Below are 12,260 nucleotides of genomic sequence, written 5' to 3'. Positions count from 1 at the left end.
ATATCAACTGTACCTTCTTGATATTTTGGCATACCATGTTTTAGACCCTCCAGTTATTTTGGGCAATATGATGAAGTAACAGAATTTATTGATTAAGGTCATTTTATTCTTGAACTTTTCAATTTCCTCAACATTCGTTGTAGATATCAGAACACCTGTCCTTGACTTAGCTTGAGAGTTTGAGATTTAGGAAAGAAGCCCCGCCCACTCGTTTCTCTCTCTTTCTCAGTCTTTTGAAAGGAAGAGTGTACTACTATTTCTTTTTACGGTTTACATATCCAAATTAGTTTATACATTAAAGTTCATCTGCATTTCATTGTTCTGAGAGATTGCTATAACCTCATAGTTCATTTACAGTATATGGATACAGATGATTAGACTGACAGAAAATTAGAGGGGCAATAGTTTACTGGTTTTCAGGTTTGTTTATATTGTCGTCGATATGTGCAAACGTCTGAAGTCACCCATAGCTGCAAGTATACGGCCATCCAACTGTATCAGCCATTACAATATGGTACGGTATTGTGATCGTGGATGTCGCAGTGTATTTGCATTTAGTTTTGTTTCTCTTTATAATGCAGGCAAGGTAGCCAGTGGGCTAAGAATTTCTCTCAAAAGGTAAGGGATAATATATTTAACGGTTCCATTTAATAATGTTCATTCAATAATGTTCCGGTACATATATATGTACCGAAACATTATTGAATGATTGACAATTATAGCATTCAGTTGAAGGATTTGTTGATAATCCTTTTCTTTGTTTCTCCGCAAAAATCACCAGTAGCGACTACCAATGGGAGATGAATGGCCAATTATTCCTCCGATGGCTGACATCACCACTTTTACCTCCGCTTCCCGAGCCATCGTTCTTGGTAATAGACTGTGCACCATACCATGCTAACAGAGGATAGTCATTGCCCCACATCTGCAATTTCTTATAATCAAAACTGGCCCACTACCACCCCATTCTCATAATAATAAAAACATACATGATATATAAAGACATACAAATGTCTATATGAAAGATACTGCATAGGCCCATAGGGAATGGTTGCTGCCGGTAATGCAAAACGTAAAAAGTCATATCGTAGTATACTCTTCCATTCATAAGTTTGAGACAGAGAGAGAAACTAGTGGGCGGGGCTTCTTTCGTAATTCTTAAGCTAAGCCAAGTTAAGGTGTTCGGATATCTACAATGAATGTTGAGGACATAAAAAAAATCAAGAATAAATTGCCTAAATCAATAAATCTGGTATTTCTTATTTTGCCCAAAATTACCGGAGGGTCTAAAACATGCTGTGCCAAAATATAAAAAACACAGATGATATATAAAAAGTTATTGAAGAAAACCTATGTGACAACGAGCTTGAAATGGTTAGTAGCCACTACTTATAACAACACAGAAATACAAATGTCTTACCAAAGCAAGAGCCAGTATTGCAAAAACACAAGTGATGAGAACACTTATCCACAAGTCAAGTGGAAAAGGCTGAAAGAGACCAGACCAATGAGGCTTTTGGGACGTGGCAGCCATGCTGAAGGCGAAATGAGCATTCTCATACACGACTGTCATGTCGTGTGTCACGAGATGATCCGGCACCAACTCCCAGTATACTGGGGATATGAAGGCAATCCTGTCTACCACGAACTGTAACACCTGAAAAGTATTTGAACATGAACAGTAAGTCTATCAGCATTTAGACTTTTAGTGCACATATACACATACACCCAGACACAGACTTACACACACACACACACACACACACACACACATAGGAAATGGTTATTGTCGGTAATTTAAAATGTAAAAAGCCATATCGTTGTCTACTCAACGTTTGAGACAGAGAAAGAAACGAGTGGACGGGGCTTTCAAAACAAGTATTATATATATAAATAATACACACACCAAACATATATATATTACATATTATATATATATATATTATATTATATATATTAATTAATATATTAATATATATATATCTTATATTAGATATATATATATACACACATATTCTATATGTTATAATAATATAGTATACATATATATCTGTTATTATATATATGTTATTCTATATATAGGATATATTATATGTATAATATATATTATATATAATTCTTATATATAATATATTTATATATATTAATATCTATATTAAATTCTATATATATTAGATTAAGATATTATATCTATATTATTATATATCTATATAATAATATCTTATATTATATTATATATATAGTACATAATATAGATATATATCTATCTATTCTATATATATATAGATTATATAATTATATCGATTATTATATCTATATATATATATATATATATATATATATATCTATCTATCTATATATATATATATATTATAAACTATATAGATTATTATATTCTATATATATATAATCTAATATATATAATATATATATATATATTATAATATTAAATAATATATATTATTATATTAATATAATATAGATATCTATTATATATATATATCTATATATATAAATATATATATATAATATATATATATATATATATATATCATATATATTATTATATATATATTACACACACACACATATTATTAATATATTATATTAATGTATATATATATATATATATATCCCTTATATATGTCCCTATTTGGGGTTGGCCTGTAAACGGTACTTCAACGAACGCATTCTTCCATCTCCTTCGGTCCAGTGCATCCTCCTCGCTCAATCCCAACTCCCTCATATCTCTCTTCATGCTGTCAATCCATCGTAATTTTGGTATACCTAACCCTCTCCCACCTGGTAGTCCCTTATCCATCATCTTCCTTATCGGGTGGTCCTCCTCTCGTCTCTTTATATGCCCATACCATCTCAGTCTACTTTCCCTCACCTTGTTTGAAGCTGGTGCTATTTTGAGAGTGCCTCTACCGTGTTGTTCCTAACTATATCGTTTCTAGGAAGTCCGCTTTGCCATCTCAACATCCTCATCTCAGTCACATCAATCCTGTTCTCATCTCTCTTCTTAGTTGCCCATGTTCCAGACGAGTACAACATTGCAGGTCTCACAACCTGGCGCTGGATCTTGCTCTTTAGTTTGAACGGTATCCTACAATCACACACCACTCCACTACTTTTCCTCCAGCTACTCCACCCTGACTGTATTCTTTTAGTCAACTCTCCATCTAGGTCTCCTGTATTTTGGATCACAGACCCCAGATATTAAAAACTTTCTACCTCTTCTAACTTATGAAAATCAATCTCAAGAACTATTTTTCAGTCTCTTTCTGCTTCCTTAAATTCACAGAGCATTCCAACAGTCTTAATTCTATTTATTTGCAGACCCCTCTCCTCCAGACAGTTCCTCCAGCCCTCTGCTTTAATTTAGTTCTTCATCATCAGTTCCACACAAAAACCCATCATCTGCATACAGTATTGTCCAGGGGATTTCATGTCTCAGATCTTCTGTGAGTACATCCAGCAATAGAGTGAATAAGAATGGGCTTAAGGCTGACCTTTGGTGAAGGTCTACCTGTACGCTGTATCCCATGCAGTCTCCCGCTTCACATCAAACCGTTGTTGAACAATTTTCATGCATATCCCTGACCAGATTTACATATACTCCAAGTATTCCTCGTACCCTTAAACTTCTCGTGGTACACGGTCATATGCTTTTTCCAGATCAATAAATATTATATGCAAATTCTTTCTTCCTTCTCTAGTATATTTCTCTGTTAGTTGTCAAACAGAAAATATTGCATATGTTGTGCTCTTGCCTCGCATGAAACCTTGTTGGATGTCTGAGATATGCTCCAACCCTCGCAACCTTCCATCTATGATTCTCTCCCAGATTTCGAAGGTATGAGATAGTAATTTTATCCTTCTGTAGTATGAACACTCCATTACATCTCCCTTTCCTTTGTATATGGGGATCAGAATACTCATCCTCCAGGCAGCTGGCATCCTTCCACCTTTCAGAATAGAATTTAGCATCTTCTAAAGCACCATTACACCGTCTTGACCCAAATACTTCCAAAAATCTGGTCCCGTTGCTTTTCCATTCTTCATCCTTTTCAACGCTCCCTCAACTTCCTTCCCCTCACCTTATCTCTTGAATTGGACTAGAAATGCTTTCCATTTCCTCTGTTGGTATTCTTTCATTTCTTTCATTCATTAACCTTTCAAAATAGCTTCTCCATCTTTCCTTTATTTCATCTTCGCCTCTCAAACATTGCCATTTCCATCCTTAATTGTTCTGACTGCTTTTACATCTTTACCTCTTTGATTTCGCTCTGCTGAAATTCTAAATATTTTCTTCTCTCCTTCTCTTGCTTCTAGTTTTTCATAAAGTTTATCATGAGGTTCCCTCTTTCCTTCAGTCACTGCACGCTTTGCAATCCTGTGAACAATCCTATACTCTTCCTCACCTTCATTCTCCTCTGATGTTTTCCAGATCTTCAGTTTCTCTCTCTCGGTCTTAAGGATGTTTCCTTTGTCTTTATAATATCTGCTATCGCACACCAGGTGTGCTCTATATCCTGTAGTACGTTATCTAGTTCAACTTCAACAAGCTCATTTCTAACTCTACCTACAAAAGCTTCCCGTTTCTCTGCATCTTTCAATTTCCACCAACAGATCTTTCTCAAACCCTTTCTTCTTTGCTTTAACTGTAATGTCTGTCAGTAATGTTATATGCTGACTTGTCATTTGCCCGTAAGGCAGGGTTTTACAGTTCTTGACTTCTGCCGCAAACTCTTTTCTTACTAATATAAATTATAATCAATTTGGGAGAAAACATTACCACTTCTACATGTAATCAAGTGATTTTCTCGATTGATAATCATTGTGTTAATGGTTTTCATTCCATATGATAGGCCAAAGTCAAGAATACTCAGTCCTTCATAATTTTGCACTCCTAGCCCATGCCCCCATGGAACTCTTCAAATCCTCTATTAGTATCACCGACATGTCCATTAAAATCTCCCCCCACCAATAATCTTTCAGTAACTGGTCCCCCCTGTAAGTCTCCATCCATTTCCATCCAAAAGGTTTCCTTTTCAACCTGGGGGCTCCCAACCTGCGGTGCATAAACACACACACACACACACACACAACATCATATATATATATATATATATATATATATATATATATATATATATATATATATATATATATATATATATATACACACATATATATATATATATATATATTATATATATATTATATATATACATATATAGTATATATATATATATATCTTATATATATATATATATATATATATATATATATATATATATATTATATATATATATATGTATATTATATATATATATTATTAACATATATATATATAATATATAATATATATATATATATAATATTATATATATATATTTTTTATATATATATATATATATATATAAGATCTGTATGTGAAATTGAAAGAATGAGGTAACAAGAGTTTCAACTTCTATTCCAATCTCCCCCCACCAATAATCTTTCAGTAACTGGTCCCTCCTGTAAGTCTCCATCCATTTCCATCCAGAAGGCTTCCTTTTCAACCTGGGGGCTCCTAACCTGCGGTGCATAAACACTTTTATATATATATATATATATATATATATATATATATATATATACATATATATATATATATATATATATATATATATATATATATATATATATAAAAGTGTTTATGCACCGCAGGTTAGGAGCCCCCAGGTTGAAAAGGAAACCTTCTGGATGGAAATGGATGGAAACTTACAGGAGGGACCAGTTACTGAAAGATTATTGGTGGGGGGAGATTGGAATAGAAGTTGAAACTCTTGTTACCTCATTCTTTCAATTTCACATACAGAATGAGGTAACAAGAGTTTCAACTTCTATTCCAAAGCCTTTTTCTAGGTGCCAAACAGTTTTGAGAAAACAACTTGCACAAGAAAGCTATATGGGGTCACATATAACAATAAAACACGTCAATAAGCTACTTAAGAATGTGATAAAAGATATCGTACAAAACAGATACATACTTAATGGAAATATGCAGTTACTACAAATCACAGTAAAAAAAACTGTTTGTAAACTATCTAACAGCTTGTTTTACTTTTGAAACAATCTTAAACAATCTAACAGCGTGTTATACTTTTGAAACAATCTTAAAAAGTCCATCGTTCAAGTTCATGTTACTAAAAGAGCTAATGAGGCATCCTTTAACTAATCTGTCAGCAAAGAAGATCTTTTAAAAACTACTCCAGATGAATTCCAGTCTATAGGGTGATCAAATTCTCTTAAGCTACTCTTACAACCGGTCGTACGAGCTTCTACGAGTGGTTTGCGTGCAAAATTTGGCCAAGTAGTAAGATACACGCACGTGGAACGTACTTTTTTTGGTGGACGCAAACACGACGCAAAGCACGCAGCCCGAAAACTGGCCGGCTAGTTTTTTGCTACGACCTGTCTGCGACATTTAGAACGCCTGGAGCACGCTCGTAGCACGCAAGACAAAAGTACTCAGTAAGTGCGCTAGGCGTGCGTGCAACGCAGGAAAAGCATGAAGAAATTCCGGGGTATTTCACCATGAAGACGTACTTACCATGCAAGAGCCTCGTACGTTCAACTTGCTTTCAATGTACGATTAAACAAAACGGGGAGTGAGCGCACTTCCTCCGTGCATTTATCTTACTTCCAAAGTGCGTGGGGAGTACTATCACCGTACTTGTGAAGTGCGTCACATTAAGACGACACACGTGACCAGCACGATAAAAGTGTGTGATCAGCACGATAAAAGTGGGTCAAAAGTACGTGCTAAAAGGTGACTCTTGCAGGCGACCCCGAGCAACCACTGCCAGCATTGCGTCACGATCTTCGGCCTCCTCTAGGATTAGCAGCTGTAGAAGTCGATGGTGCATCCTTCTTGGCAGTGCCATATTGGAAGCCAAAACGGTAAATGATGAAAAGACTCAGTGCTCCCTTTTATATTATTTTGATTACCTGTGCGTTCCTCCGATTTGACGCACGATTGTTGTGCTTAACACTTTCGTGCTCATTACGTTTTTCTTATGTTTCTCTTACTTCGTAAGTACGGATTCTGAAAACGCACGCTTTGCTTGCAATAGGCGTGCGATTATCTCACTCACTGTGTGCTACACAAGTACAGATCGTACATGCTCTTTACTTCTTCCTACTTCCAAAAAAGCGTACAGACCACTTGCGGGCCCCACGTTTAGAGCACGACACACCTACTCATTAAGTACTTGCAACTTGCCATCGCTACGATTTAATTATCATCCTGCGACAACGCTACGCCTGACAAGAACTCCGACGACGCACGATCTCTAAGCACGCACGACGGGTTGTAAGGGAACCTTTAGGCTTTTACACTGTGGGGGGTGTGGAACTTACCATGGAAACTTTCGAATCTGACTGAAGGCGCTGATTCAGGCAAAACGTAATTAGAAAAAGTAAACTGAAGGCCTTACTTCAACAGGGAAAGCTGCAGATAAACATTACTTACATTTACAATTAACAATTAAATCAGAATAACGGGGAAATTCAGAACGGACAGGTAACACAGAGTCCTGTCGAACAACTAAATTTACAACCAATTAAACAATAACAGAAATGGGGAAAAATCCACTTCAAAGGACACCATAGAGTGGGGTGCATTGGTTAGGACCACAGCACAAAGCTCAAGGTGAGCAGTTGATTCCACAGCTAGCAACTCCTGCAATTTAGAACGCATTTTATTACTTAAAAAAAACAAAACAAGGTAGTGCAAGTAATGAGAATCGAGGGGGTTCATGGAAAGTGCCAAAGCAACTTGATTTTAAACACTGGTAAATATGTGTGAATTTTGGAAATTTACTCGTTTCTTCAGTAGAAGAATAAAAGTTTCGTAGCGGGTGTAGTGCTGTCAGTTCACCTAACTGCAGCGTGCCTTCGGCCCCTAGCTGCAACCCGTTTCGTTCGTTTTACTGTACCGCCTTTCATATTCTCTTTCTTCAATCTTACTTTCCACCCTCTCCTAACAATTGATTCATCATGCAACTGCGAAGGTTTCCTCTTGTTACACATTTCAAACTTTTCACTGTCAATTTCTGTTTCAGTGCTGAATGACCTTATAGGTCCCAGTGCTTGGCCTTTGGCCTAAATTCTATATTCAATTCAATTCAATTCAATTAAAAGAATAAAAGAATCATGACTGATTCAAAACCTCACTTCTTGTATATTACCATTTACTTGGTGACAGGGGGTCCTCGTCTTCAGTGCCAGCAGGGAGGGCAAGAATTTACAGGGCTTGCACTTTAAAAAGACTAAGGCTCAAAAGAGCCATATGAGAAAAGGGTCGAGGATCTAAGGGAGCAGATCAAAGGGCAAGTGTCTGGATTCTGCTGCCAACCATATCACTCAAAGTGCTGCTTGTGCTCTACCTTTTAAGGCCTTGGCGGATTATTTTTCTCCTTCTAGATGGTAGTGTCTACTTTCTTGGCAGTCCATTTTCTATGTCACTCAGGCCATGTGGTAGGGCACTGGCCACATGGCGACCAGTTTTTATGGGCCTGGCCATTTTCTCTTTTTGGATTAATCTCCTTCATTGGCTTGTCTGCGCTTCTGGCAAGATTTGATCTCCAAAAGGCATTACCTGGAAGAAAGGTCTCAAGCAGTCCCTAGTTTCAGGAAGAGGATTAAAAACTACTAAGGGGTGATGAATGAGAGAATTTTAGTAAGGGGCGATATTCTCCCATAACCTGATTTGTTAGTCAGTAGTGTTATTAACAATACTGTACTTGTTTCAAAGGAAATAAAAGCAAACCAAGTTTATGGGGACTGTGCTGTATTTTATTGCAAAGCTTAGAGGGCAAGGTGACTTAAAAGAGGTCTCCCTCATTGCACCTCCTCAACCAAGTTAACATTCACCACCTTGAATCGGGTTGGAATGTCTATAAATAAGTCAACTCAACCGCATGACCTATTATCTCTCCTTACTGCTCCTTTTGATTCCACTAACTTATTAAAATTAGTAATTCTGAGTCAGTTAACTGCAGAGTACTGAGCAGCAGGAAATTAATGTATTAAATTCATCTTGTTGGTTCTTTACAGCAGCATTATATCGAATTCAAAATAAAAGTATTTATGTCATAAATCAGTGTTACAACATAAAAAAAAAGAGTAAAAATTTGTCATGCACTTAATGATAGAGTTAGCTTTGTGAATCATAGTCATGGCATTAGTTTGCCTTGATGAGGCATTACAACAAAGTACTCATGGATTTATGTTAGATGAAGCCATGGTACTTGGATACGACGGTGCTGCACCAGATGTGATTAAAATCACAGGTGCCTAGTGGTACTGATTTTAAGCAAATGGGAAAGATAGCGTCAATGGAGGCACTTTTATTCTGAAAGTTGTGAGATACTAAAGGGGCTATGATCAGAAAAAATGGTAAGAAATTATGATCAGTATGCCAGGATCTTATTCATTAGCCTCTTGAAAGGGCCAGGTTCAGCAGGTGGATTGCCAGGCTGGTCATAAGCCATAACACTGCTACAAAGGTAAGGTAGTCAGAGGGCATGACTCCTCTGACAGAAGCATCTACTAATACCTATGGTAATGGCACAGTGTCAGGTGTGGCACTAATGCAGTAAGGGTCGAATGGCTCTGCCTTATAGTTTCTTCCTTGGCCCTTTTTCGTGTTGCTGGTTTGATGTTCCATGAGAAATCCCTACTGAGAAAAGTAGGGATCTGTATTATGATCTCTTGAGTGGAGATCTATGAGGTGCCCTGGCACTGGCACTGGTATGAGATTTGGAATTGGCTCTACATTTGGGATGTACAGAGTGGCTCACTTCTCAGGGCATGCAAATGGTACTGGCTGTGGGTTAAGGCAGGTTTATGAGACTTAGTTATGCCTAATGAATGCTTTGAGGAGTTAGGATTCCTGGATTGTCTCAAATTAGTGCAAACACTGTAGAGGAAATCCTTGAGCACTTCCATATTGAAGACATCCTATATTATGCCCCGTTGGTCTTGCTACCTGCCTTTGTACTCACACATCCCCAAGACACTCGCCAAGTACTGTCACTTGGCAGACAGCTGGAGCATATACCACTCTCACATCAGCTCTCTAGAATGTCAGATCTACCCCCCTGCTCACATCTCCAGTCAGTCTCCGACCAAGAATGGGCATCCTCAAAAGAGGTCTGTGTCCACTAAACAGTGCTGCCTGAATGCTGAGAATCAGACGAGAATACCCCTATGCTCTCAGTGGGGGCCAGAAAGGTCAAATGTCTGGAAGGTACCAGTATTGTTCAACATACATTGCACCCGCCATTGCCCTGGTGGTTACTATTAATTCAACTCTAGACGCTGTCACTGATCTACATAAACTTATCATGATTGAAAGTATCAATCATATCAGAGTAATACTCCCCACCGATCAGTTGAGGATTACAAGACCAGACAGATCCAAAATCTGCACACTTACAGTAGCAACGTACATTCCTGGAGGCTATGACATCCTCCTGGGACAGGGATTCCCTTCTCTCCCAAAATTGGACTGTAAACGGTTAAATATTCTAGCTGTTCTTTAAGAGATCTGAGTTATGGTGCACCCATTTAGACCAGGTCTGACACATCTTCAGCTGGCCTCATCAACATTGTTTCCAGTGTTTGGGGTGATTTTGTAGGCTTTCATGATGGCCTGTCAAACCTCTGCAAGGTCTCTCTGTTTGGCCAGGGTGAGGGAAGGGAGAGCTATGACACTCTTTCCACCTAGGTCAAGGAAACATTCTCAGTGTGGTCAAACCAGACCTTGGGTTCGTTGTCATTTCATAGTTGGGTAAGAATGTTTATGCTGATAATTGGCTGGGGGAGCGAGCAGAGTGAAGTTCTCGGACCTCTGTTGGGCAAGGGCAAGCTCATGGCCCTTTGCTTCTCAGTTTTCTCTCTATCTAGTCTTTCTTTCTCCAACTCCTCTTTTTCTTTCTCCTTTTATGCTCTTTCTTTCTCCCTCTCCTCACCTTCTTTCTTTTTCTGGGCTTCTTTCTCCTTGGGTGTGGCTGCCATTTCATGCGTTCGCTTAGCCAAAGTAGCCCCCATCATTTCTGTCAGCTTCGTGAGCTTCGTATAGGTTTTATAGGGAGCGGTCTGCATGGTGCCGAAGTTCTAGTGCTCGTTTTTAGAAAAGGCTTGGATGGGATGTGGCCCTTCACTTCAAGGTTTGTGCACAGGGAATGAATTTAGTTTGTCCTGGAGACTCAAGGTTTTGATGAACGGTTTCAGGTTTGTTCCAAAGAACTCAGGTTTTCTTCCCAATAGATGAATTCAGATTTGTTCTGTAGAACTCAGGGTTTTATTTGTGATGAATGATTCAGAGAGTTCTGTAGAACTCAGGGTGTGTTTGTAATGAACCATTCAGGTTGATCTGGAGAGCTCAGTTCGTTGTTATTAATGAACGGTTTAAGTGTTCTGTAGAACTCAGGTGTTTGTTCGTAAGGAATGATTTAAGTTCCTCCATAGATTTTTCTGTAGAAATCAGGGTTAGTTCATAATGAACGATTCTGGATGCTCTGAGGAGCTCAGGGTTTGTTTGTAGTAAATGATTCGAGTTTGTTCCATAGAACTCAGTGTTTTGTTCATAATGAATAATTCAAGTTTGTTCCATAGAACTCAGGGTTTGTTTTTAATGAATGAATCAAGTTTACCCCATAGAACTCAGGGTTAGTTCGTAATGAATGATTCAAGTTAGTTCCATGGAACTCATGGTTTACTGTTAACGAGCAATTCAAGTTTGTTCTTTAGAACTCAGGGTTTGTTCCTAATTAATGAACAATTCAAGTTTGTTCTATAGAACTCAGGGTTTGTTCTTTATGAAAGATTCAAGTCTTTGTTTGTGCTGAACAATGCAGGGTGCTCTGAAGAACTCAGTTTTTGTTTGTAATGAACGATTAAGGGTGTTCCTGAGAACTCAGGTTGTTTTGGGTAACGTAAGCCTTAGGAAAGGATTTTGTTTGATGAAAAACTTTTGGGGAACTGGTGTAGAGATTGGAAGGCTTATCCAGAAATTTATTACATGAGATTGCCCTTTAGATACACGGGAAACACATAGTTTCTGAAAAAACAAATTAATGGCTTGAATGTAACAATTTAGCTGGCTTCTCAGTGAAGGATAAAAGCACATAATGTAACAAGGAAAATGTTCTTATTTCGAAGCACGTAAGATTAAATGCATCAGAATGTGACAAGTACAC

The 12,260-nt window shown here is 37.6% G+C and overlaps 1 pseudogene; it reads right to left on the bottom strand.

Annotated features, from left to right (window-relative positions):
• Positions 1–774: 774 nt before the first annotated feature.
• The window catches only part of LOC135212835 (uncharacterized), a 45,872-nt pseudogene continuing 34,386 nt past the window's right edge, over positions 775–12,260 (bottom strand).

Source organism: Macrobrachium nipponense, chromosome 41 (genome assembly GCF_015104395.2).
Source record: "Macrobrachium nipponense isolate FS-2020 chromosome 41, ASM1510439v2, whole genome shotgun sequence".
Taxonomy (NCBI): Eukaryota; Metazoa; Arthropoda; class Malacostraca; order Decapoda; family Palaemonidae; genus Macrobrachium; species Macrobrachium nipponense.
This window is presented reverse-complemented; position numbering and strand designations above follow the sequence as displayed.